Source organism: Micropterus dolomieu, linkage group LG10 (genome assembly GCF_021292245.1).
Source record: "Micropterus dolomieu isolate WLL.071019.BEF.003 ecotype Adirondacks linkage group LG10, ASM2129224v1, whole genome shotgun sequence".
Taxonomy (NCBI): domain Eukaryota; kingdom Metazoa; phylum Chordata; class Actinopteri; order Centrarchiformes; family Centrarchidae; genus Micropterus; species Micropterus dolomieu.
Window position 1 is genome coordinate 8,899,098 of NC_060159.1, and position 24,401 is coordinate 8,923,498.

General features: G+C 40.0%; 1 protein-coding gene across 2 annotated transcripts in view; it reads right to left on the bottom strand.

Annotated features, from left to right (window-relative positions):
* Positions 1-24,169, bottom strand: part of LOC123977672 (kelch-like protein 29) — a 212,939-nt gene extending 188,770 nt beyond the window's left edge. Inside the window, exons 1-2 of one of the 2 annotated variants that reach the window (XM_046060558.1) lie at positions 23,887-24,169; positions 13,228-13,296 (exon numbers count right to left, since the gene is read on the bottom strand). The gene's annotated coding sequence lies outside the window, so the exon portion shown is untranslated. Of the gene's footprint in view, positions 1-13,222; positions 13,297-23,886 lie in introns of both variants that reach the window. The other variant, XM_046060559.1, reaches the window with a different exon arrangement.
* Positions 24,170-24,401: the final 232 nt, after the last annotated feature.

Consider the following 24,401-nt stretch of genomic DNA (forward strand, 5'->3'; position numbering starts at 1 on the left):
TAGTTATAATGCTTTCTCATCAAAATAGTAAAAAATGTTAGGAAACACAGTGTGTGCGTGAGGAAGTGAGAGAAAGTGTATTGTGTAGGTAGATATTTACCTGTCTGCTTCTTGCACAGACTGGAACTTGCAATACTCACCCTACAGAAGACAGAACCTAAGGTGTCGGTAATCTATCTCCTGCATTTATTTTGGTAAACCTACCATCTCATTGGCAAGTCAAAACGAGCGCTCTATGCTCTCTGACAAGAACTTGGAGCGGACCCAGCAGTGTCAAGAGTTATGAAGGTGCTCTGGTTTTCTGGTGATGATCATTAGCCACAACTGGTAGATAAATAAACTAGGTTCAAGAGATTATGAAATTCCATAATCTCTTGAACCTATTCATAAACAGCATCCTGGATTGAAGTCTGTCTCAGACCTGTCATTGGTCAAATGATTCCTATACTAATAATACATCACTTTGAAAAAGTAACAGCAACGGAATAGATCATTTAAGATCATTTAAGTATTTAAGATTATTTAAGATCAGGAAGGCTCCTGGCCCAGACGGTGTGTCACCATCCTGCCTGAATATCTGTGCAGACCAGCCCCCATCTTCACACAGATCTTCAACAGATCACTGGAGCTGTGTGAAGTTCCCTCCTGCTTCAAATGCTCCACAATCATCCCGGTCCCCAAAAAACCCTCAATCTCTGGATTAAATGACTACAGGCCTGTTGCCCTGACATCTGTAGTCATGAAGACCTTTGAAAGACTGGTGCTGAGCCACCTGAAGGACATTACGCCCCTTGCTGGACCCCCTGCAGTTTGCCTACAGGGCTAACAGGTCAGTGGATGATGCAGTCAATTTAGGACTACTTTACATCGAGCAACACCTTGACTCTCCAGGGACATTGACAAGGATCCTGTTTTTCAGCTCGGCGTTCAACACCATCATCCCAGACATCTTCAGCACCAAACTCACCCAGCTCACTGGATCACAAACTTCCTGACTGACAGGAGTCAGCAGGTGAGGACTATTAGCACTGGGGGGACCCCAGGGGTGTGTGCTCTCTAGAGCCTGACCGATTTATTGTTTTGCAGATTATCGGCCGATATAAGCTACTTGCAGATATATCTGCATCAGCGTTTATAACAACCGATATATGACTATTAAAAAGAGAAACAGAGAGTCGGCTCCTTCCCTCATGTCATGAGTATTGCATAGTTTGCCCACTAGAGGGCGCTCTGCAGCTCTTCTGTTCAAAACACTGCAGCACCACAGAACAAAACATCCGGTCTACCGGAACCATGGCGAGTAGCTCCTGGTAGCTCTCACACAGTGTTCTTGGTGAGTTAGTCATTTTTTCACGTCAATTACGTAACTTAAATAATAATAAAAATAGCCCTCATTACTTCTCCTCTTACCAGACCACACTTCCTAACCCTCCCCTTTTTCACTTCTCTCTCCAGGCTCACAGCGGTGTGTTTAATGTTAGGTAGGTGAGTGGTGGTTAAGCTGCCAACAAACGTGATTGTAGATTTATTTCTGAAACAGTCTAGTGAATGGTACTACAGCAGTTGACGCTGGCCGTTGCTGGCTAATGCCATGTGTATCAGCAGAGGAGCGCTAACGTTAATGATCGGTTAAACTATATTGTTTAACGTATTCTAAATATATCTGCGAGCCACTTGTCATGTCGGAAATGAGAGGGGACATAGCTTTTACACAGCCATCATCCAGTCTGTTCTCTGCATGTCCATCACTGTCTGATTTGGATCTGCCACCAAAAAGGACAGGAGCAGACTACGGGCAGTCAGGACTGCAGAAAAAAAAAAAAATCATCGGCACTAACCTGCCCTCCATTCAGGACTTCCAGAGTCAGGAAACGGGCAGGAAACATCACTGCAGATCCATCTCACCCCGGACACAATCTGTTCCAGCTTCTCCCCTCTGGTAGTCTCTACAGAACACTGTACGCCAAAACCAACAGACTCAGGAACAGTTTCTTCCCGCAAGCCATCACTCTGATGAACAGCTGACTTCTGACTCACGTTGTCAGGAACAGTTCCTGTGCAATAACCCAGTAACTCTGTCTCTAATCAGCCACCTTTTACTGGTTCCCACTTACTATTTATTTATCATTATGTATTTCAGTGCTGTCCATACCATTATATTATCATCTTGTATATACTGCATACCAAATCCGCCTACCCCATGTACATAACACCTGCACATAATGCTTATTTATTCCAGCATCCTTTGCACTATGCTCCATCGCACTGTGAACATGTGTACATGTATGCATGTATGTGCATCTGTATATCACATCCACCTCCGACATGTACATAATAATAATTTACTTCTGCATCCTTTGCACTCTGCTCATTGCACTATTGTCTTAATCTGTCTATATTGTTTTTGTTTATAGTGTGTATATATGTGTTCTCTATACTGTAGCCTGTGTTGGATTTTATTACTGTATTATTGTGTTATTGTATTATTGTATAAGTAAGCACATCCTGAGCAATGTATAATCCAGAGTCAAATTCCTCGTATGTGTACACATACCTGGTTATAAAGTTATCCTACCCATTCTTGGCCAACACACAGGCAATTTATTTTTATTGCTTCTAAATAAATGGTTGTGCATAAAAGTTACAGACTGCAGCTCTAAATTTTCCAAACCCAATTCTACCCAGCTAAATAATAGCAGTAATAGTTCATTCTTACTGTGTCAACTGTATTAAATTTATAGTCAATTCTGTCATGCTAAGTCTTTTTTTGATAAAACCACTGAGCAGTATGCAACTCTGTAACATGAATGAATTACTTCTGTTTTAATAATCAAAACAGATCAAATAAACAGCAAACAGTTATTTGCTTATCAATGTTAAGACACTAAGTTACTAAGAAGCTTTGTAGTCTGACCTAAAGGTGCAAACAACAGAAAGATGGTAGACAAAGAAAAAGCTGATGCTCCATCACCTGAGGGAAATATAAAGGTTAATTAAAAATGTAAAAAAATAAAATAAAATAAAGAACATATTTCCCATCCCAGAATAGAGCAGGGTGTAAAATGATTATCTGCCAGGGAAAAAATGATTCTGATTAGATTAATTCAAACCTGGGTCATCTCGGAATGAGAAACAATGTATCTTTCTTATATTCCTACTGTATGTTTTTATTTTAATTGAGATGGGCCTAAATGGGGAACCAGGAAAGAAAAGGCAGAGAGAGGGAGAGATCATGGAGAAGGACAGCCTCCAGTTAGCTCCATCAGCGGGGCCTTGCTGACCTAGATCCAGGCTGAGTGGGGATGATATTAGCAAAGCAATTAAGGGAGATGACAGCCGTCAGGCAGGGTCAGACTGACAGGGATAGCAGTAGTCTCCCTCCATCTTGAAAGTGTTCTCTCTCTCTCTCTCTCTCTCTCTCTCTCTCTCTCTCCCTCTCCATCTTGAAAGTGTTCTCTCTCTCTCTCTCTCTCTCTCTCTCTCCCCCTCTCACTTCTGTAATGGCTATTGATTTTTCACAACCAAAACAAGAGGCCCTCTCAGCACAGAAGTGGCTGAATTGGTAAAGAGATAAAAAAAAAAAAGAAAGTTTTAAGAGACGAGTGGGTAGAAGAAAGGAGAAAGTGCAGATGGCATGGGTGCAATGTAAGGGAAAGGGACTGAGGCTCACAGGTTGGTAACCCTGTCAGCTCTTTGCTTGGTTGTGCTGAAATCACTCCAGGCATGTCAAAAACTTCATTCCCCAGAGATGATAGTGAAATGTAACTTCTACCTCAAAAATGTGTTCCATGTTTTCGCCATGGGGATGAAAAAATGATAATATTTGGGGTAAAGTAAGGCAAACTAAACTTTTTTTTCCTGGTGTGACAAAGATGGAGGCTAGACATGCAAGCTAATTTACTCTAAAGTAAATCAAGAGGTTACAGAGAAGGTTTAGTATATCTAAACACTTTGATTTGTTGGTCATTTCACCACTTTTTTGTTCATATCCTATATAAATAGCTTTGCACAAAGAAAAATAGTCTGTATTTTCTTCTCTTGCAATGATCTTCATTATATTAAAAACACCACAGTAAAAACAAAAAGGGTTACAAATATACTTACAAGTATAGAAAAGTAATAGTATTCTGAAGAAACTCGGCTATTAGACTTGGCCTACTACCGTAAAGGTGCCTTTGCAGACATTACAAGTGGATGTTGAGTAACATTTGTTTTACCACTTCAAAATAGGTTTTCCACTGAAGATATTTAGATCTTTGTTAACCTTTTAAAATGCCGGTAATATCAGTTTACACCAGAAATATGAGAGCTGGTGTAGAGATACCATGAGCTGAAATAAACATAGCACCAGAATGAGACTGGACATTATAAATAAACCAATACGTCCGATTCGTAAACAGCAACTATCTAAAAGTCTACCACTGCATAAAACTGAAGTAGAAAAGTTAGCGACTTCAACCAGTGAGCTGATCAAATTTTTTCAGCACAGGTGTTAGGGGCTTCATTGCCAAACGAAACGGAGAGAGAGAAAACGAGAGAGAGAATGACATATGTGCAGCAACAATCCCAGAGAAAACAAGATTATGGGAAATCTCATAAAAACATATTACAGTATGGCTGCGTTAAAATGCCCCACAAACCATACATCCAAATCAGATTTACAGAAATTACAGGAGACTGTGCCACTTAAATCACCAAACCATTCAGCTGTCACAGAGCAGTGTACTGTATGTGTCGCTCCATCCCAGCATGCTTTGCTCCAGGATTGTGACTCACTGGTGTTGTTTTCAACATGTCTGCTTTAATCTGATCTCAGTGGGTGGTTGTAAGTTTGACAAAAGGAGAAGAGATAGACATTTCTATCCAAAAACAGCTGAGTGGAACATAAGTCACATGATGAGATAAAATGGCAGAGACAAAAGTTTGTGACAGACTCGAGTGAACGCATCCTGGATGCTTTTGAATTCCACAGTGTGTTGTCAACAGTCTCAAATCAATACATCAAATAAAATCTGTCGGTGGCATCGCTGAAGTAACACCTGCATAGTGAAGCGCAGTATTTTGATAGACTGTTTGTTCACTGACATATTTGTTTTTCTTTCATCCGCTCATCTAGCCACAGAAGGTCAGTATGTATGGAGGGACTGCTCTCCAAAGCCAAGAACACCTGCTCATTTGATACCTCAAGTACACTTCAGACAACATGCCTAGCTAGGCACTCACTGCACAGTTTTCCTGCTCAAATTCTCTATACTATAGTGTCATGTTTTTGTTTTTTATATCAACACGCATTTCTGCTTCAATCTCAAAATCAATTTTACAAGCAGCGCTTTCATTTTTCAGTTCACAACTTGGAGGGTAAGACTGTTGAGTTGTGTGAGCGGCTTGACTGATGTGAATTTTGATTCTTTTAGTAAGCAGCAGGAGTTAAAACTGAAATTTGATTTGTTTTTCCTGAGCAATATGCAAGGAATTTGGTTATCTTGGTTTCCCCTAGGTATACATTCTTTTTCTGTATTACTCATACCATTTATTTTATACCATGTCACAATGTGAATGTAAAATATATAATGCATATGTGATTATCTTAGTGAATAGATGTACGTGTCAACAGAATATTTAAGTTGATTTTCATATGTAATGTATCCTCTATAGTGAATGCAAAACTGTAAAAAAAGTTAAACCAAGAAAACATTTGGTCACAATAAAAAGAGAACAACACATATGGTGCAGGTATGCACACTTGCAAGTATGGTGAAACCTCTGTTGAGGCTCTATAGAATTACTTTGACATCTGCACTACACATGTCCCGCCCATAAAACTGCACGAGGATCCTTTTAATAGTTTTACATGTGCACCAAATGCACAACAAGAGGTGGAATTACTGATAGAGCCTCTTAACTGTACCATTAAGGCCAAATAGAAGCTGAAGAACAAATCTTTATTTTCAAGAGCCTGGCTAAATGCATAAATGCAAATGACCTGTAGCATGCTAGTAATCACTCAACTACTTAATGTCTATATTATCTCTCTCATGTCTGCTGAAAGACAATAACCATTCACATAAATGACGGCAGCCTCTCAAGTCCCTGTTTAAGTGGAAATTTTGGTCTTTCTCTGCCTCAAGCAGAACAATCATGCACACCAACCTAGGCAAAGTAGTCTTGCGTGTGAACAGCAGATGGAAACTCTGTAAAACATCTTAGACGTCTCCTACATATGTAGGGATAGAGATATATGTGCACACTGCAGATAGCCATTAAGGCTTATGTCAACATAAATGAGATATCCAAATAAAAATTTGGCAGGTGATACTTGCAATTAATTTAGGAGAAATTTTCACTCAGACCCATTGACCACAGATGATAAGAAGGTACATCTGACTTCTTTGATAAGAGTCCCTGTTGGGAAATTAATTTCAGCAGCGAGCGTTTGGTCCTTACAGAGCGGCGATGTAATTAAGGTTAAAAAGGAGTTTTCATACCAGGCGTGGAAATTGCTTCCTTTCAAATGTATCTTTGTAAATCTGACAGGGGCTGGAGCGGGTGGACCATGGCTATTCACAATGTCACCGTTTTCTTAAACTGATGCTGGACAGGAAGCCGCTGCTCTGTGCAACAGCCCGACCCAGAAGGCAAAAGAAATCATATCCCCCCCCCCCCCCCCCCCCCCCCCCCCCCCCCCCAACAGCTCGAGTCAGCTGAAATCTAATGTTCAGTCAAGTTCAGCGAGCAACAAAGAGAAAGGAACTGCAATAATTTTGCTGTCAATAAGTTGATTTTTATCTGAATTTCAGATAATGCATAATACAGTGTAAAGGCTCTGCTTTGTATTTGCATTGTGTCAGCATCACTGTGGAAGTTACAGGAAAATAAAACACGTTATTGGCCGGATGTACAACATGGGACCAAAAAACATGGGACCAAAAAAACAAAAGCTTACTGACTTTTTTTTACCGCAGAAATGTAATAAAATATAATATAATATTATGTTCTGCAAAGATGAAAGTATCTATGATTTTGTTCCTGAAGCACACACTGTTTTATATCCAAGCTCAAGCTGAGTGCTGCTCGAGACGTTAAGTGAAACAATATACCTTATGTGCCGTGATAACAATCTTACAATAGCACAGCAACTAATGACACCCAGTAAGCTTTGCTATATGGGTCATGCCATAACGAGTCTCCATAGCCAGAGCACAGATACCCAGTATAAAAATCAATATGGTATAACTTGCATGGAAGCCTAGCACAAGGGGACGCAGTAGATATTCTTAAATAAGACAGCTGACATGACACACTGTATGCCCTGAAATGGCAAAACCTCAAGCTTGATATCATTGAGCTGCAGGCCATCTTCACCAAAGGGGAAATGACGGTTTGGCAACAGAGGGTTCAGGCAAACCATGGCTGACAGGATTTCATGGCTGAACAGATGGATGGACGGACAAGCGGGTGATGCTGAACATTTTTTAGCTTTCTTTTTGCATCATGTCACCATGTTCAACTTATATACCTCTGCCGAAATGCCAATTTAAAACAGGAATAACGGGAGTTATTTTAAAAAGGCCTTTTCCATAAACAAACACTACGTGGTAATGCTCGATTGGCAATGTCTGACTGTTGAATTGAATGATTTTTCATTGCAAGTGTGCTTTTCTAAAGCCCAGTATTTCTTTAGCTCGTGGTTCTATCAATAAATTGCATCTGACAGTGTTAAAATCAATGAGACATCTGATGTTTTTTATTTTGGACAGATTTGTCATTTGTTGTTTGCCTTTAGCTCAATGTCACTGCTGCACAGCCTGGACTGACACTATGGGGAGAAAGATTTTATTTTTTTCTGGTTACACAAAAGTTTAAACAAACAAGGGAAAAGGTGTTTTAAAAAAAATTGTACTTTCAGGGGACGGCTAGGTCAAATTTTCAGACTAGTTAAAAATTTGTGCCATTTGAAATACCGCAAAAAAGACTTTATAAAACTGGCTATTTAAACACCATAATGATCACATGATTATGACACCATGAAGCCAAAGCAGGTAGTGTTGTGTCTCTTTCATCATCTGACAGTTAACTTCAAACGTAGGAGTATTGTTCTTATTCCACTTCTCTACTTCCCAGTGAGGACGCTAAAGATAAAGTAATCACATATTTTTTCTCTCCCTTATGATGTGTTTATGCTGTGTGGTCCCTGAGGGCACTTTAAGGAAAAGAGACAACACTGATAGCACTGTTGAAAGTGCCAGCATGCCCTATTCACAGATATTAGCCTCAATGGCCTGGATAAGATGCCATGCTAAAACCCCTGCTGTGTGTATGTGTGTGTCAGCCTCTTAGGATTCTATGCCCCTTTAACCATGGGCCGACCCCCTGCTGTGCCTCACGTCTTAATCACTCCAGGGGCGTGGAGGAGACAATGTCTCACTGTTTATGTGACAGGAATATTACCGGGTACGTGTGACAGCGCAGCCGAAGCTGGTGTTTATGCATGTGTGTTTATGTTCCGCCTCTGTTATGGTCTGGTAACGGCATGTGAATGGGATGCCCCCCAAAAAAAGGCAGTGCATTGTGAGGGCCACAGGTCGTCTCATAATTGGCAGCGGGGGAGGCTTGAGAAAAGGATGACCTTGCTCCAGCTTTCTCCTCTCCCTTCTTCCGGCACACCTGATAGACAATATCAGAGATCATGGGGGCCAGGTCAAAGGTCACGTCATTAATGACTAGTGAGTACTTTTCTGCTTCGAACATACCTTTACCCAGAATTACCCTATCATTTTCTGTCTCTACAGATAGATAATTTACTTCCCTGTGTCCACATTAATTCCCATCTCAAGGTTTTTTTCCCCCTTTGTCAGCAGGTGAAGACTCTTTCTTATCTTAATAATGGTGGTAGGTGGAGGACCATCCTCGAGTGGACTCAAAGGCCTAACTATGCTGAAAAATTTGGCAGTGTGAGATGGCACATGGCAGGCCATGAGCCACTGCTACAATTTAAAAGGAGAGAGGGTATTTATCCCCTCACAGCAGGACTGTCCATTAGGTTGAGGCACATGTGGGTGGGCATATCTAAGACATAACAGGCACTTTTTCTATTTATTTATTTATTAAGCGCCTAATAGCAACTTACCATCATTTATCACTCCCTTATTAAGTTGGTCCAATAGTCATTATTTGACTCATTCAAGTGACTAGGTAATGATTGAAAGTCCCATGTGCAAACATTACATTTGGGAAAAGTGCTTATAGTTTTTGGATATTTTACAACACATTAAAACTCAAAACAACTGTTTTTAACTGTTTTCTGTTGTCTGTTTGTTTTCTCATTAATAACTTTTTGCGTGTATTTATTCGGTTTTAATTGTACTCTCGACATCATTGAAAATGAGGTCCTGCCCTCAATACTTCTTCGAGATTTAAATAAATGTTGACTGAATGTGTGCATTAACACAGCCAGTAATTACGTATTACTGTCTTTTTTTTTTTTTAAATGGACAATGCATTCTTAAGATGCAAAACAAATACATTAATTCCAACTTATCAAACATTAATTGAAAACCCAGGTTACTAATTACAATAGTTAATGGATTGTAACAGAGTGCAGTAAGTATGCAAAATCCAATGTTATAAAACCACACTGACCAGATGTGATGGCATAGTAAATGGATGTTTGAAATATTTTATGTAAGAATGTTTCACTCACCGGTAGCAAAGCCTGAGGGTGACAGTCGGTCAGTGAAACACATGGGTCCATAGAGAAATGTCTCAGAAACCACTGGCCAGATTGCCATGAAAATGAATGTTCAGAGTTCCAGAGGATGGTTTTTAATGGTTTTAGTGACACTTTGATCTTTTGTCCAATGCACCCATTAGATCAGAACTAGCTGGAAAATGACATTTTCCACTATATTTTTTTATTTTTTTAGACTGAACAATTTAACGATTTAATTGTGAAAATAATCTGCAGATAAATCAATCATGAAAATAATCATTACTTGCAGCTCTAGCAGAGTGCCTTAAAAAGTAAAGGCCAGATTTGAGAATCAAAATGAATTCTTCATCATGAGAACAAAATAATTTAAAATAAATGTCCACTTGCTAGCTTTTTACGGAGCCTTTGACAGGTCTCATGCTCATCATCTGCGAATGGAGTCACCAAATTAATGGCCAGATTTGCACAAAATTTGCTGTGAAAATTCAAGGTCCCCAAAGTTCCCCACATATAATTATCAAAAGGTAAGGGACACCATTTTTCCATTTTGTCTTGTTGGTATATGGCACGCCATTCCTTTGTTACAGAAAGTGCTCCAAAACAACATTTAAATTTAAAACATTTGCAAAGCACATGTAAAATGAATGATAAACTACTAAAAACGGAATGCTCAGTCCAAAGTCAAAGTTATTCCTGTAGACTAACTTCTTGTTCAGCTACATAAAGGTGATCGCTTGGTTTTATTAATGTAGAATTCACTGACAAGTAGGAGTCACTGCACACGACTCACTATAATTTACTGCAGTGCTCAACAGGAGAGATGTGGCTTTCTTTCTCATTAGGTGCTGCAAAGTCCCCTCCAGTCTTTTATTCACCGCCACCCCTGAACTTTCATCTGCAACTAGTGCAGCAGGTAGGCTGCCAGTTGATGGCACCTTTGTCTGAGTGGCTGTGTGTGCTACCAGGAGACGTGTTTTCCTCCTCGCAGAAGCTTGTCATCTATCATTACTCGAGGTGGCCTTGAGAATGATACCGGCAGACAGCTCCAGTTTACCGTCTGGGGGCCTAATGTAAACAGCACACTGCTGGGCAAACATGGGTGATGATGACCATTATTTTCCAAGGTATGTGGTAAGAAAAAACAAAACATAAAAGAAAACGTATTGTGTTCCAGCTTAAATTCAGGAGGCAGGCTTTGCAGACACTGGGGCGTGTTTGGTCATCTGGATTTTGTCATTTTTTTGTCATCTAATTCGTTTTCTTGTTCTCACACTCTGCTGTGATGATTTAGGGCCCGTTTACAACAATAATGTCTGGAATTGTCTAAAACACTGGATCACCCACTCTTTTTAGCTAAAATGAGAACAACAGCATTCAGAATTGGCTCTGCAACAAATAACCACACCAGGGCTGCCTGAAAATGTCTGTGTCCTATTCCAAGCAAAATGAGCTGCAGTTTGTTTGGAGTAAGAACTGTCATACCAACTAATGGAAAAACCCCAAACCACTCTGAGTTTTATGGGTATACGGAGACAGATGGTGACACCTTATAGCTGCCGGGTACCCACTGGCCATAAGATATTCTCATAGACATTTTAGATTAGCGGGTAGATGGATTGAATGCAGGGTTTCAAATAAAGGACCTTAAAAGTTTAAACACCTTTCTTGAGATATTCACTGAAAGTTCAAACACATGCAAAATCTGAGACATTATATGCTGTAGCCACTTCTTTATGATCAGCTGAAACTTTCCATAATAGATTTATTAAGATACAGAGCAGCATTTCAAGACTGAAACAATAACTTTAAAACTACAGATCATGTAATCATGAAAACCTTTAAATTTATGAAGTAATATATTTGAGTTACAAACTGAGGGGATTGGTTGTTGCATTACTGTTAAGGTGGGATTGGTTTATGGATACTCACAACTTGTGGGCTATGGGCCGGGTATGATAAAAGAACTACTTTGTACAAAGTGTTGTTAAACAGTGTTAGAAGGCAAAAGAGATTGTGGCTGTTCTGGACGTCGAAAGCGATAATTGAAAGCGACAACACCATAATCACTTAAATATGAGTATAACAACGCCCACGTTCAGAAAGTCTCTCATGAAAAACCTTCGTACTGTTGGAGTACAAAAAGTGCCAACATTTGTTGTGTAAAGAATGAAAAGGAAAGTTTGAGAAAGAGGTTCAAACCTTGCTCCACACACCTGGCCAATCGCTAGGTGAAGTGGGTGGAAATATTTGTGTTGTTGGTTTTGCATTTGCTGGATGCAACCTACCTCAGCCACCTTAATGGCTGAGGTAGAGAAACCCTGGTGCGCAAAGTGGTCTTCATCAACTTATGCACACAAGAACTTGCACTTGAACCAACAAAGTGGTAAATACCAGTGGTTAACAAACAATTCTGGGTTTATGAGTTGTGTTGTTTCACTTCAATGCATAATGGACTACAGCATCACACGCAATGAAACTACTATGGTTCAGACTACATAACAAAAGCTGATGTGATCGCAGGTGAGACTTTTAAAATGTATGCAGCGGTACGGTTAATTTGCTAAACTGAAAGCTGAACCCAGCAAGACCCACCACAGCTCTGGACCACATGGGCCACTGTATGTAGCCTTCCACAGCCCACAAACAAACACCACAGAATGATTTTACACCTGAAGCCCCCCAGTGAGGGTTGAACCCCAGCAAAGAGTGCACATAATGAGTCCTGTTCATCAGTGATGCACTGACCCACAACGAACACACACACACACACACACACACACACTAATACATAGAGACAAAGCCCAGACCCCCATGTGCCTGTGGCGCCTGCGCCTGGTCACCTCGCTCAGGGATCAAAGGCAGTATGTCGTTCTAATCAGTCCTCACAGTGGGCAACCCCATTAATTCAATTCTATTTCATCAGCGGTGAGCAGACCACCAGAGGGGTCTGTGCATTCCTGGGGTCCTGCGGTCCAGGAGTAATCCTGTCTCCTATGACCTGAGATCAGGCTCTAACCCCGTAATTGCTTAGAGACCGATTTGGTCTTACTTGCTGACAGAATTGCAAGATCTTTACGGGAGGACAAACACAGACAGACATAGCTAATTTTCTAGACACGGCAGGGAAGTCAAGCAGAATTAATGATGTCATACATCAAATGATTCTAGACGATCAACCCCCCACTAAAGCAGGCCAACAGCACAGAACATGTACACATGCGGTATACAGTAAGCTGTATCAAAAGGTTTATGAAATCATCATTAAGAGTGGAGAAGTGGAATTTGTCAGATTATACTTAACAATTTATCATTCTTGCAATAAATTATTTTAACTATAACAATGTTACTATCGTTATTAAAATGACAATTGTCCAAAATTGTTTCAATGAGAAAACAAAAGTGTAAAATAAAATGAGGGAGAATATAACTGGCTCATTTGCTTTCGTATGACGCTGTCTGTGGCATAATAAAATGTTTATTGGGACATAAGATAATGAGCTTTTCATATCTTACCGTACCTTTGGTCTCTGGTGGACGGGGATGCTCATCACAGACAAATTAGATCTTTTGAGTATTGCCGTCTACACCTGCAGAAACAATAACAGTTGGTGAACACGGTGAGGCTTTAAAACAGAAAATGAAATGAACACGTCTATAAATCTGGCCCCAATATTCTTGTGCTTGCCATCTGTTAATGATGGAAAATTAGGCATCCCTTCACTCAAAAGAATGAAAAAAAACCCAACCCATTCAAGTGTGGAACAATCTGCATCAAGAGATTTATTAGTGTAATCTTTGGTCTGGAGAACAGAAAAAAACAACTCCACAGAGACATATGCTGAAGTGTAAAAGCAATCAATAACACTGTCCAGAGAGAACATTAGAGGTCAACGCCAGATAATTTGGCAGTGGAAAAGGTCAAACTGAAGGCATATGGTTGCAGTTGGGAAAGCTCTCAGGGATTGGAAGCCAATGAATGCCTGAGTGAAAATTAAAAAATGAATACAATTATATGTAAAACTGAAGGCTCTGCTCTTTTTAAGATGACGACAAAGGAGAGGGTTCGCATTGGGAGATGACACTTCAAAAAGGCCCTCATTGTCAAACGTAACAACGGCACTGGTGTTCGTAAAAACTGCGATCATCTGACTCCTTTGCGGTGGCAGGCTTTGGAAGTCACCACAGCTCGCTCTTTGTGTGTGCCTGTCTGTGCATGAGAGAGTCTCTGCTTCTGTTTGTAATCAGTGTACAAGAACATTGTTTTGTCGTAAACAAGTAAAAACGAATCCTGGTAGACATCCTTTATGAGTTTGAATTAAGACTTGATCACAGTAAATGAAAAAAATAAAGGTCGTGGCAAAGGACTGAAACTTTAGTCTAAAAAATTATTCATTCGAAAATCATTTAGATGTTTTGGTGATGTATTTTTACCATTCCAAATGTACCGTGGCCAAAATGTAGATGACATTTCCACTCCACCTAATGACCTACAAATCAATCAATGTACAATCTTCTCACAATCAAAGAGCAAGGGCCTTTCTTTCGAGACAAAAAGATCATACAAACAGAAATCCCGTCAGAGATCAGGTAGAGATACAAATTACTTCTCTAGACCAGCCTCCGTAAACCAGAATGCACTGCAGCCATGCTGAACTCTAAAGGTTGAACTTGAATCATGCTTTTTCTTGGTTGAAAAACCTCTTGCTGTTCCTGCGCAAGGATTACTGGGTTTTTTTCCTCGCTCCATCTATACATAAAACCCACAGCTGAAATTCTCAGGCATGTTCATGTACGCTCTTCTAGGAGATCTCAAAAGTTATTCTGGGAAATGTAGGCAACGTCTTACTGAAGGAGAAGATGAGGCAGTTTGAGAGGGAACAAAAAGGTAAATAAGATCCACTTCGTGAAAAAAAAAAGCTTCTGGTACACATCAGTTGTTAAAATTTGATGAAATGCTGCAGTCTGAGGGAATCCAAGAGGGGAATTTTTCTTCCTTTTAAATTCCCATGTATAACTGAATGAACACTTAGTGTATTTGAGCAAGGCACTGACATACTTTGATTATGCTAGGCAGTAACAGTCATACCATTTGCGCTTGAACACGTTTTTATGATGTTCAGGTACATTTCTTTGTGCTTACCGTCTCGCTTTAAAAAGGTATGCTGCCAAAAAAAAGTATTTAAAACTGAAAAAGTTGAGGTATCTGCTCTCCTTCAAAATAATACACTGATGTTATAGACAGTTCTCAGGATGGGCTACAGAGTAGAACCATATGTCTGAGGCAAAGCAGATAGGGAAACCTTTCCAAAAAGTGAAATGTTATTGAATGCTCATTCGTCATGTTTTGCTGACTCTACTTCCAGGTCACATATATCATGTCGGACTTAATAGTCTGAAGAACATGATTTTGACTGCATTTTTCTTTTTAAAGATGAAAAATAGTAGATGAAGGCATGTTTCTTTATTCTTAAAAAAAATCTGATTTCCATTGTGATGATTGTGCAAGAATGGAAACAGCTACCTTGCCAAATCTTCCTCGAGAGGATGATAAAAGACAGTAGCTCGCTGATATAAAACCAATTCTTTCCGCCATCAGTTTATAGAGCTAAAAAGCAACTGCTGTTGCACTGACAGTGAATCTAAAAGAAGTTCTGATAAATGGTTGTTTAGGTAACATTGCCAAAATAATTGAAATTTAATTAAAAGTTAGTGTCCAACTGTGCATATATTAGAAAATACCATAAAATCAACCTAAATATGTTATGTGCTACTGCCACCTCTCTTCATCGTATGACAAAGTATGATAATTAAAACTCCAAAAACACTAATAATACAACTTCTAATGACATAGTACTCTACATAAACACACAACAGAGCATGGCCTCAATGCAATAGAAATTCAAATACGGTTTTATCAGTTATTATACTGAGCTTGAACACTGTTTGGCACTTTGGTGTGTAAACAAAACCTGAAATTTCTCTGTTCTTTTTTAAATTTTTTTTAGAAAATGAGTTTAAACCCCGCAGGAAAAATGTTTACTTTGCCATGAAATTAGAGATGTTTTCCATTAACTCCACACAAAACAGCATTAACTACCTCATTGACTTCTCCCTATAGATTTATATTTTGTCCTCTCTTCCTCTAATTAACTACTAGCATTTCCATAATGAAAAACATGAAGTTTGTATCAAAAAAGTCACTACTGAAATTAAAATGAGAAACTGCCACAGTTACTGATAAATAACAGATAAATACTTCATAATAAGTAACAACGCCTAAAATTGAAAAAAGTCATCCTCTTTCAGGGTCTGGATAAATGTGGAACAATGAAACTTTGTGAAATGATTTTTGGGCTTTGCTATAACATTAACACATTAAATAAATTGTCTCAGTTTATTTTGCACAAGATGCTACTCTCTCATATTCACAGGACATAGAAGAAAAAAATTTACCATGCTAATTACTGTAAACTTGTCAAAATGAACCCCAGCAATAAATCATCGATGTAATTATCAATTGATTGAAGGAGCTATCTAACTGTGAAAACCCCTTGGAAGCATAATACATCAATTTTAATGGCATTTCTTAATCAGAATGCTCAGCAATCAGCAGAGACCAATTAGGGCCTGAGAGATAGAGACCCGCCATTAATAATCAAACTTGGCTGCCATTACATTGCCTCTATTCTAAAAGGCTGTTGGAGTCATTCTCAAGTGGACTATTCATTTCAGGGTGAAGCTATTGTAATATGACCAGGAAAACTAAGCAAGGGTCTACTCCTAAAACTGCATATTCTGAGTAGCTTTGTGCCAGCCAGACTGTTAAATGACCACTGACTGGAGTAACTACAGTTTAAAGATTTCTCTCATAAAATGAAAAGGCTTCTTTTCCAAGCAGCAATGAATTCATGTCCAGAGAGGGGAAATGGATAGGACTATCTTGCAAATGCTGAGAAATAGAAATGTCTGCTCAGGAAAGCTATAAAATTACACTGAGGCCCACAGGCACCGAGCAATGACAAAAGATATCTTTACAATGCCACCTTCAGCTGCCTTCTTATTAACATTATGGTCAGTTTTATCGCAGCCAAATGTCCGTGTGTCTTTGAATACAAGAAACAGCCAAACTGCAACACATAAAATATACGAGCTGCACAGAGACTGAGCAGAAACATTGCCCTTCATGTGTGTCCAAGCAGGAGTTTACTTCTCTCCGATTTTCACTGTTCATATCCCTGGCTGCGGATATGCGCGGCAAGCGCCCAACTTTCAAGTCCACTCCAATGAACTGTAAGGGTGTAAAGAGAGGTTAAGTAACCAGGCTGAGGCAGCAGTAAGAGAAATGTCCCTCTTACTGCTACTTTACCTCTCTACACTAAACACCAATAGTCCTATAATGATATTTGGTGACCCACTGACATCCAGTTTAAGTGATTGTGAAAACATACAATTGTTCATCATTCACTTTGTATCAATGGCAACAGCTGCATTTTAGCTAACAGTGCAAATAAAAACAGACTGTTTTCATTATTATTTGTTGCCAGGTATCTTGCAGTAATTACTAAATACAATTAATGACCCTGGTCATTGTGCTGCAGGTATTATCTACTGCCAAAATAAATTAATCAACACTGGAGTACATGCATTGAAGCATTAGGTGGTTGGGATGAGGCCAATATTTCATAAGCTGTGAAGAATACATCCAGGCAAAGGCAAACATGTTGTAAATAGGATGCTATTACAGATGCACATCACACCTCTTGCGAACACATGATTTATGTATCCTCTTAACTCAAAAGCCACCCTTCAACTTGCACTGTTGGAGTATGCAAATCAGACATGGCTGTAAGTCGCCATTATGTATACTTCTATTAACTGTGAACTATCTACATATTCATTCCTCACCGGAGATAAATGATTTAGAGTTTTACAGTTGGAGAATAAGCAGATCCCTCGAAATAGAATACATGGTGGAGGATTAAGCAGCAGTGATATCGCTACATGCAGGCAAACAAAAACTGTCACTTCTGCTTATTGTTTATAATGTATAATGGTCATATAATGATTTTAGAAGATTACTGGGAAAGCCTGCTTGACATCAAATATTTTCTAAACATGTAATGTGCTTTGTGTTCTTGTGAATATCAAGACAAATGACAAAATCAAGGTAAAAACACTCCACAGTGCAATTACTGCAGCACATAAACAATATATCACTGTTATGTAGTGGTACCACTCAAGTGACAGTAGCAAAGCTCAAATAGTTTTATTGTAATTTCCCATGATTCTGAAAAGAAAGGAAGAGGGGGAATGAGCTCAAGTGACTTCAGTGACCAGTGAAATTTGTTTTCCTCTTGAAGTAATCTGAAGTCTGGCTTGCCTCAAGCAGACAGAGCTGGTTTGAGTCTGACATTCCACCTCAAAACCTGTTCCAGCAGGCTTCTCTTTAAGCGCCACTTCTCCTCAAGGCAGATTCAATTATTCAGTTTCAAATAAATTACTACATAATACATCCATGTCCTTCTATGGGCCAGTGCACCCTCAAATACTGTCTGGTATATTCTGCATTTTTACATCCCAGACATACCTAGACTATATTTTATATTTCATTATAGATGATGTTTATTCCAAAGTAGAGATAAGATAGTAAAATACACCTTATTAAAATAACTAAGGTTCATAAAAGAGATGCCAGGGGAGCTGTGGCTGTCAGATAGCTACAGAGCAGAAATACTCCTGTAGCCAGGCTTAATGGAAGCTTGCATAAACAACAAAACAAGACGGTGGTTGAGGCGGTGGTGATGAAATACAAGATATAAAAGATTTTCCATGTCCACCATCCCTCCCCCATCCATGGAGCAAACCTGTGGTGTCATCATATGGGGCTAACATGCTTAACTTGCCCCCCATGGAGCCACTCACCACACTGCAGCCTCACAGACTGCAGGGGCCCTGAGATGAAGCCTCACAGGCCTGAGTCCAAACCAAATCCTCACCCCCTGTCCCCAAACATGTCAAGTGAATTTAAGCCATTTGTGTGAGTATTAAAATTATGGTAATGGATTGAATTTTTCTCCTCAGAGAGGCTAACTGGGCTTTTTTTGTTGTTGCAGGAAACCAAATATTTCCAAACATCGTCTGAAAAGCTATGGTTAAATTTGGAATTGGGTCCCTATCTGGTAAGTATGGCCCTTGGCCCTGGCTCTTGGTGTCAGCTCGCTTGCTCAGGGCCTAATGAGTCCCAGCATTTTGTCAGGCAGGGTGGCTTGGCTCTGCATCCTGGAAAGCATAGCTGATGGACCACACAGAAAATATTAAGGCCACAATAACACTAGGACACGAACTAATGCATAGCTCTCAACAGATATGGCATGAATGTGCAGGGCATACTGCTGGACAACACCAAGGCTGTTTTTTTAGGGAAGTTTTCTTTTAACCCAATGGATTATAAAAGGTAAAAGATAATGGAAGCTAAAACCGCTAAAACTCTTTTCTTTACTAATATACATCAAAATGTGCTGTAAGTTATATTGAAATAAATCTACTGTATATATAAAATACTTTAAATAATATACAATTCAATGTATATGGTAATTCATAAAGTAGTTATATTTTCCCACCCACAAACAAGCTATTAAAAATAATCAAATTCAATCAAATACTATTGAGACTTCTTAGATGCCACAAACTAACATTTGAAAGAGAGCTACAAACAAAAATCTCCATGGATGTAGGAGGTTCAGAGCTTAGTGCATTTTGAGACCATTTGGGGTCTCTGAACAGGGAAACTGCAGGCTTTTTAGAAATATGATACCAGCATCAGTAGCCCTTCAGCGACTGTGTTCAAGAGGGCAGCTGAAGAGACTGCCTCTCATAGTTCACTGATCTCTAAAGAGCTTGGGAAGCATAGTGTTTGCTCATGGCCTTTTGCCCCATGTACATTAGCAAGTATAGTATGCTTGGTAATAACCTCTGATGCTCACTATTCAGCAGCATTCGAGCAAAGATATCACTGCCACCGAAACCCAATAAGGAAAGCATAAAAGCTGCAGTGGGAATAGCAGTAGATTCATTCTGCACTGTTGGTAAAGATAAATAATTCAAACTAAAAAGAGAACTAATCCATCTTTATTGTCCTTAGAAAAAGATGTCACAACGTTTCAGAGGGAAAACTCTAGTTTTCCCACAGATGGTATTCACTTGTACTGCAGAAAGTAAACACCAACGTCTATTTGTCCAGATAGTAGCAATGTTTTTCAGTAGCTCACTAAATAACTTGGCTACAGAAATAAAATTAGAAAAGAAATCAGTATTAAATAGAAACTCCAAACTTTATAGTTACAAATTATTTACAGCTGTTACTTTGAAAGCGCCTGATGGCAAAAAATGGCCTCAATCTGCTTTGTCTTAGAAGAAGAAAATGAATCCTATCCTCCTCTCACTGAAAACAGCTTCATCATCTCGATATCAAAGCTGCTCACAGCCAACCAACTCAAGGTAGATCAACCATTCTGTCAACTCTTTTGCAATCTAGCCTGTTACCTTTGATACGCTAATAAACATGGCCAGGACATCCTGAACCCACTATGATCAATGACAGACTGGATTGTTAAATGACTGAGTTAAACCAAGCTTGCTTCGGTGCCACCTCAGAACAATAACAGACTGCGGGCCGCGGGTAAGACTTGGATACGGCTGTTGTCTCCAACAGGCAAACATAATCTAAGTTTGGTCCTGCTGTCATTTTACTGCCGCTCTCGCCACTTCAGCATGACTACTTGAAAAGGAAAAAAAAAAAAAAAGATGCTACCGCCTTGATAAGCATGCTGCACACAGCTACCAGTGTGCACCACTTATGTGGATGTAACATATTAGCTATGATAGGCTGCATTTCTTAGAGCAACGCTGAGGGAGATGATGATGCAAATGACAGTTTCAAGTGCAAAAAAAACAAACACGAAAAAAAAAAGAACAACAAGTATGTTGTGAAAAGGTTAAAAGTGGAGTCTAAAGGTTACAAAATATGCCTACCAGCACCTCTAAAGCTCACTACTTAACATGTAATAGTTTGTTTGTTTAAGCCGTGCAAAGTGTAAAAACGATATGTTGTAGCTTTGCAGGGGGTTATGTACCAGACAAAGCTAAGCTAACCTAACTGGCTGCTGGCAGTAGCTTCATGTTTAATGTACACATATAAGAGATGGAACAATCTTCTAATATAACTCTCAGCAAGAAAAATAGTAAGCGTAGTGCTTTACGTTTATGTGCTAAAGGCAGTGCAACAACATTATGCACTCCATGAGCAGGCTCTTACTGAGGCTCTTACAATATTCTAATGGCTAAGTGCCATCTAAAACTCACAAAAAAATTATTATTCTTCTTTCAGCATTTCCACTGCAGACATGCAGATATTAAAGTGATGCAAATTATTGCAGATTTTTCCCTCAAACCATCAAGATTTTTTAACCAAAAATACAAATTGCTTCCATGTGCTAGGATCTCACACTCTTTTAATTGAGTTTGAGATCTTAGTGTGTGGATGTTTTGCTTTGTTACTATGTGTGTAAGGTCATTGTCTTTCCAGCACCTAAAAATGAGCCAGGTGAGTGGTGGACAAGAAAGATATGATGAAAAGATCTTCTACCGTACTGCTTATGCTCAACATTGCATGTTTGCTCATTTTTGAATGGGCGTTGACCTCAGCATTTGTATTACAGGTATACTATATGCAGAATCAATGCACACATAGACTCAAAGTAGCCTATGAAAGAGATTTTAATCTTTGTACATTGGGTAAAAATCTGCTTCAGCTAGTCTTTGAAATGTGACTACAAAAAATACCTTTTTTTAAACTCGAAAAAAAGGATGAGAAAATGGAGTTCATTGTCTAGCAAAGGCAAAAAAAACAAATCATGCACAATTGCTCTTCGTTTTCATTTTGATTGGGGGCGAGTTGGTCTAGATTGGCCTTATAATACCCACTGCTCCACCAGAATCAGCGTAATTGCCGGCTACATCCACACATCAATAGTTTGCTTTGGTGAGCGGGTGCAGATAAACACAAGCATGTAAATTCTTAAAAGGAGACAGAGGAAATGGCTCTTTCTCATCCAAGCTGCTGCCTTCCAGCAGCCAAGGCACCATTATGATTATCTGAATGTTGTTACATGAAGAAAAAAAATGAGGACCTGGCTTTCTGCGGTCATGTTTGTTGGGGAGCCCGGCACAGCATGGACTCTTTAAACTACAGTCCATCACCAGAGGCAAAAGCAGTGGATCACAACTTTATCCAAGTACAAGAATATACTGTACAGCATGCCATGAGTCCTACGCTCTTTTCCTGTATTTACAGCCCAGCATACACTCCAATGAGATTATGAAACCCTTACCCTGCGAAAGATCGCTCCTTTTTGGTGAAATAAAAAAATGTAAACGGCCTAGAGCTACAGTAGTGTAATTTGCTGACCATAACAACAGGAGTCGTTTTTCGCTTGGCCTTTACTAATAGGATAAATGCCTCTGGGTAATTTCAAAATGAATTCCTCAGGCCAAAGCGGTTCCCCAGGCCAACCTTAATCATGTTTGATATAGAAGGATTATCCCTGATTGAGTTTATTGCAAAGGAGCTTGTGACAAACTGGAGAAACCACAATACTTCCACAGAGGTACTGCTTGCCTGACAATGAGGCTGTGTACACACCTCTTTATATAGCTGCTGATGCTGCAGCATAATCATCCACCTACAGTGACTGGTTATTCTAAATATGCAGAGAAAATTCTCTGTCATATGCAGCAGATGAGCCGGGAAGACCCCTGCTAAATGGCCCCAGCTCTGAGGCAAATGCATTGTCTTACCTCATCGAGTGCAGAGCTCCCTGCCTGTTCAGGGAGGACTAGGACTAAAGCCCTTAATCCCCGCCTTGATTCACGACAGCCTGCCAGGTTTTCAAATGTCATCAGTGGGGAAGTGTGTCCTGCTCCTGCCCCACATGTTCGGCTCATTAATACTATAACAACACCAGGGTACATCAATTTAGGAATAGGAACACATACAGTCAAGCCGGGTGGCTGTACATCTATTTATATATAGTAACACGCTCATGCCGGGGCTCGTAAACAGGCGTCATTGCCAAGACCAGTGAGGATTGACAAGTGTGCTGTTGGGTATGAGACTTGATAAAAAAAAATCGTACTAAATATGGACTCCAGATTAAATGCGATAACACTATGATTATTCTTTCGTCAACACCTCCTCACTTGCCAGATAGTAAAAGACACTGCTTGTCATGGACGAGTGGCAGCATTTGGAAATGGATTGATTCAGTATAGTCATAAACCTTTTGCGAGGAAAAGGCACAGTGTCCCTCACAACCAGTGCTCTATCCACATCACAAGGGTTCCAGCGCTTCACAGTTACAACCCATGGGATTTGTGATGAGTAATGCTTTGTTGTCTGAGTAAGCCTCTGCATGGAGTAGACTACAAGTTAAACACATCTATAGAACATAATAATAACATTTCATCATACACGCAGTGTGCACAACTAAGACACAATAAGACATTTTTGCAAATGCAATCTGTGCTCTTCCGATATTAATGGAATTGTTTGGTTGTTTTTTTTTAAAGAATGCAACCATAAATTCAAATATATATTGTAAAGGTAAACCCACATAACACGAACTAATATAAGTTTAACAATTTGCTTTATATTGCACAGTAGTTTATTTATAATTAAAGACTTTATGACAAATATTTTGTGTTTTGCCTCCTTTACTGATTTAAGTCAAATACGAGGCGTTGTCGATACGTTTTTTTTTAAAATGTAGCTGTGGCAGTCACCATCTGTTTGTCCTGGGTTGCTGGCTTTTACATGGACCACTACTTCACTATTTTCCTGACCATTTCAATTTTTGTCACAAGCTCTGAGACGTGAAGTTAGTTTTTTCTTTCTTGCAGGAGCGCTTGCGCACAACGTGAGCGCAGCACACACCATTTGGTAGGCTATGGTCCTCGGCTACGGGGTGGCTGTGAAACTGATGATCCTCCTCTCATTCATCCACGATAGGACAAGTGCCCCTGTGCTGTCTAAACTCCTGCCCGAGACAAAGCACGTCAAAATGAAGCGTACATAGAGTCAGCGTGGCGGCTTCTTCCACCTACGCCGGCTGAGCGCTTACCTCCCCGGCCGCTCGCTGCTCCTGTCCCCCGGCGTTTGTCCTTGTTTCGCTACGACGCTGCTTATGTACGAATGCTGTCTTTATCCCGCAAAGACTGCTGTTGCATTTTACAGCAAAAGGAACAACACTGTGCGCTGGTAGCGGCTGAGTGCTGGTCGGTAAGTGGCCTGTCTGTGCACCGCTCCGCACCAAGTGGAGTGGACAGGACTTGGCAGACGCGTCTTGCTGTGCTCCCTGTGCGGCGGCGGATCTGAGATGTAAGCGACTGCTTGGACGGGCTGGCACACCGTGTGGCCACTTTTCTCCCGATGCCGCTCCTCCCCTTTCACTTTGTTTTGCTCACACAAGCCCTGCAGCGCCCCCCACCACTCGCTGTTAGCAATTGCATGTACCCACAAAGCCGTATTCGCCCTACAGCATCAGTACGGACAATAAAGTCGTTCTCGTACGAGGTTCCTGGGATCAGCACGGGTCACTGAGGGAGTTCAAGAGGTTCAGGCAGGTCCAGACTTTGG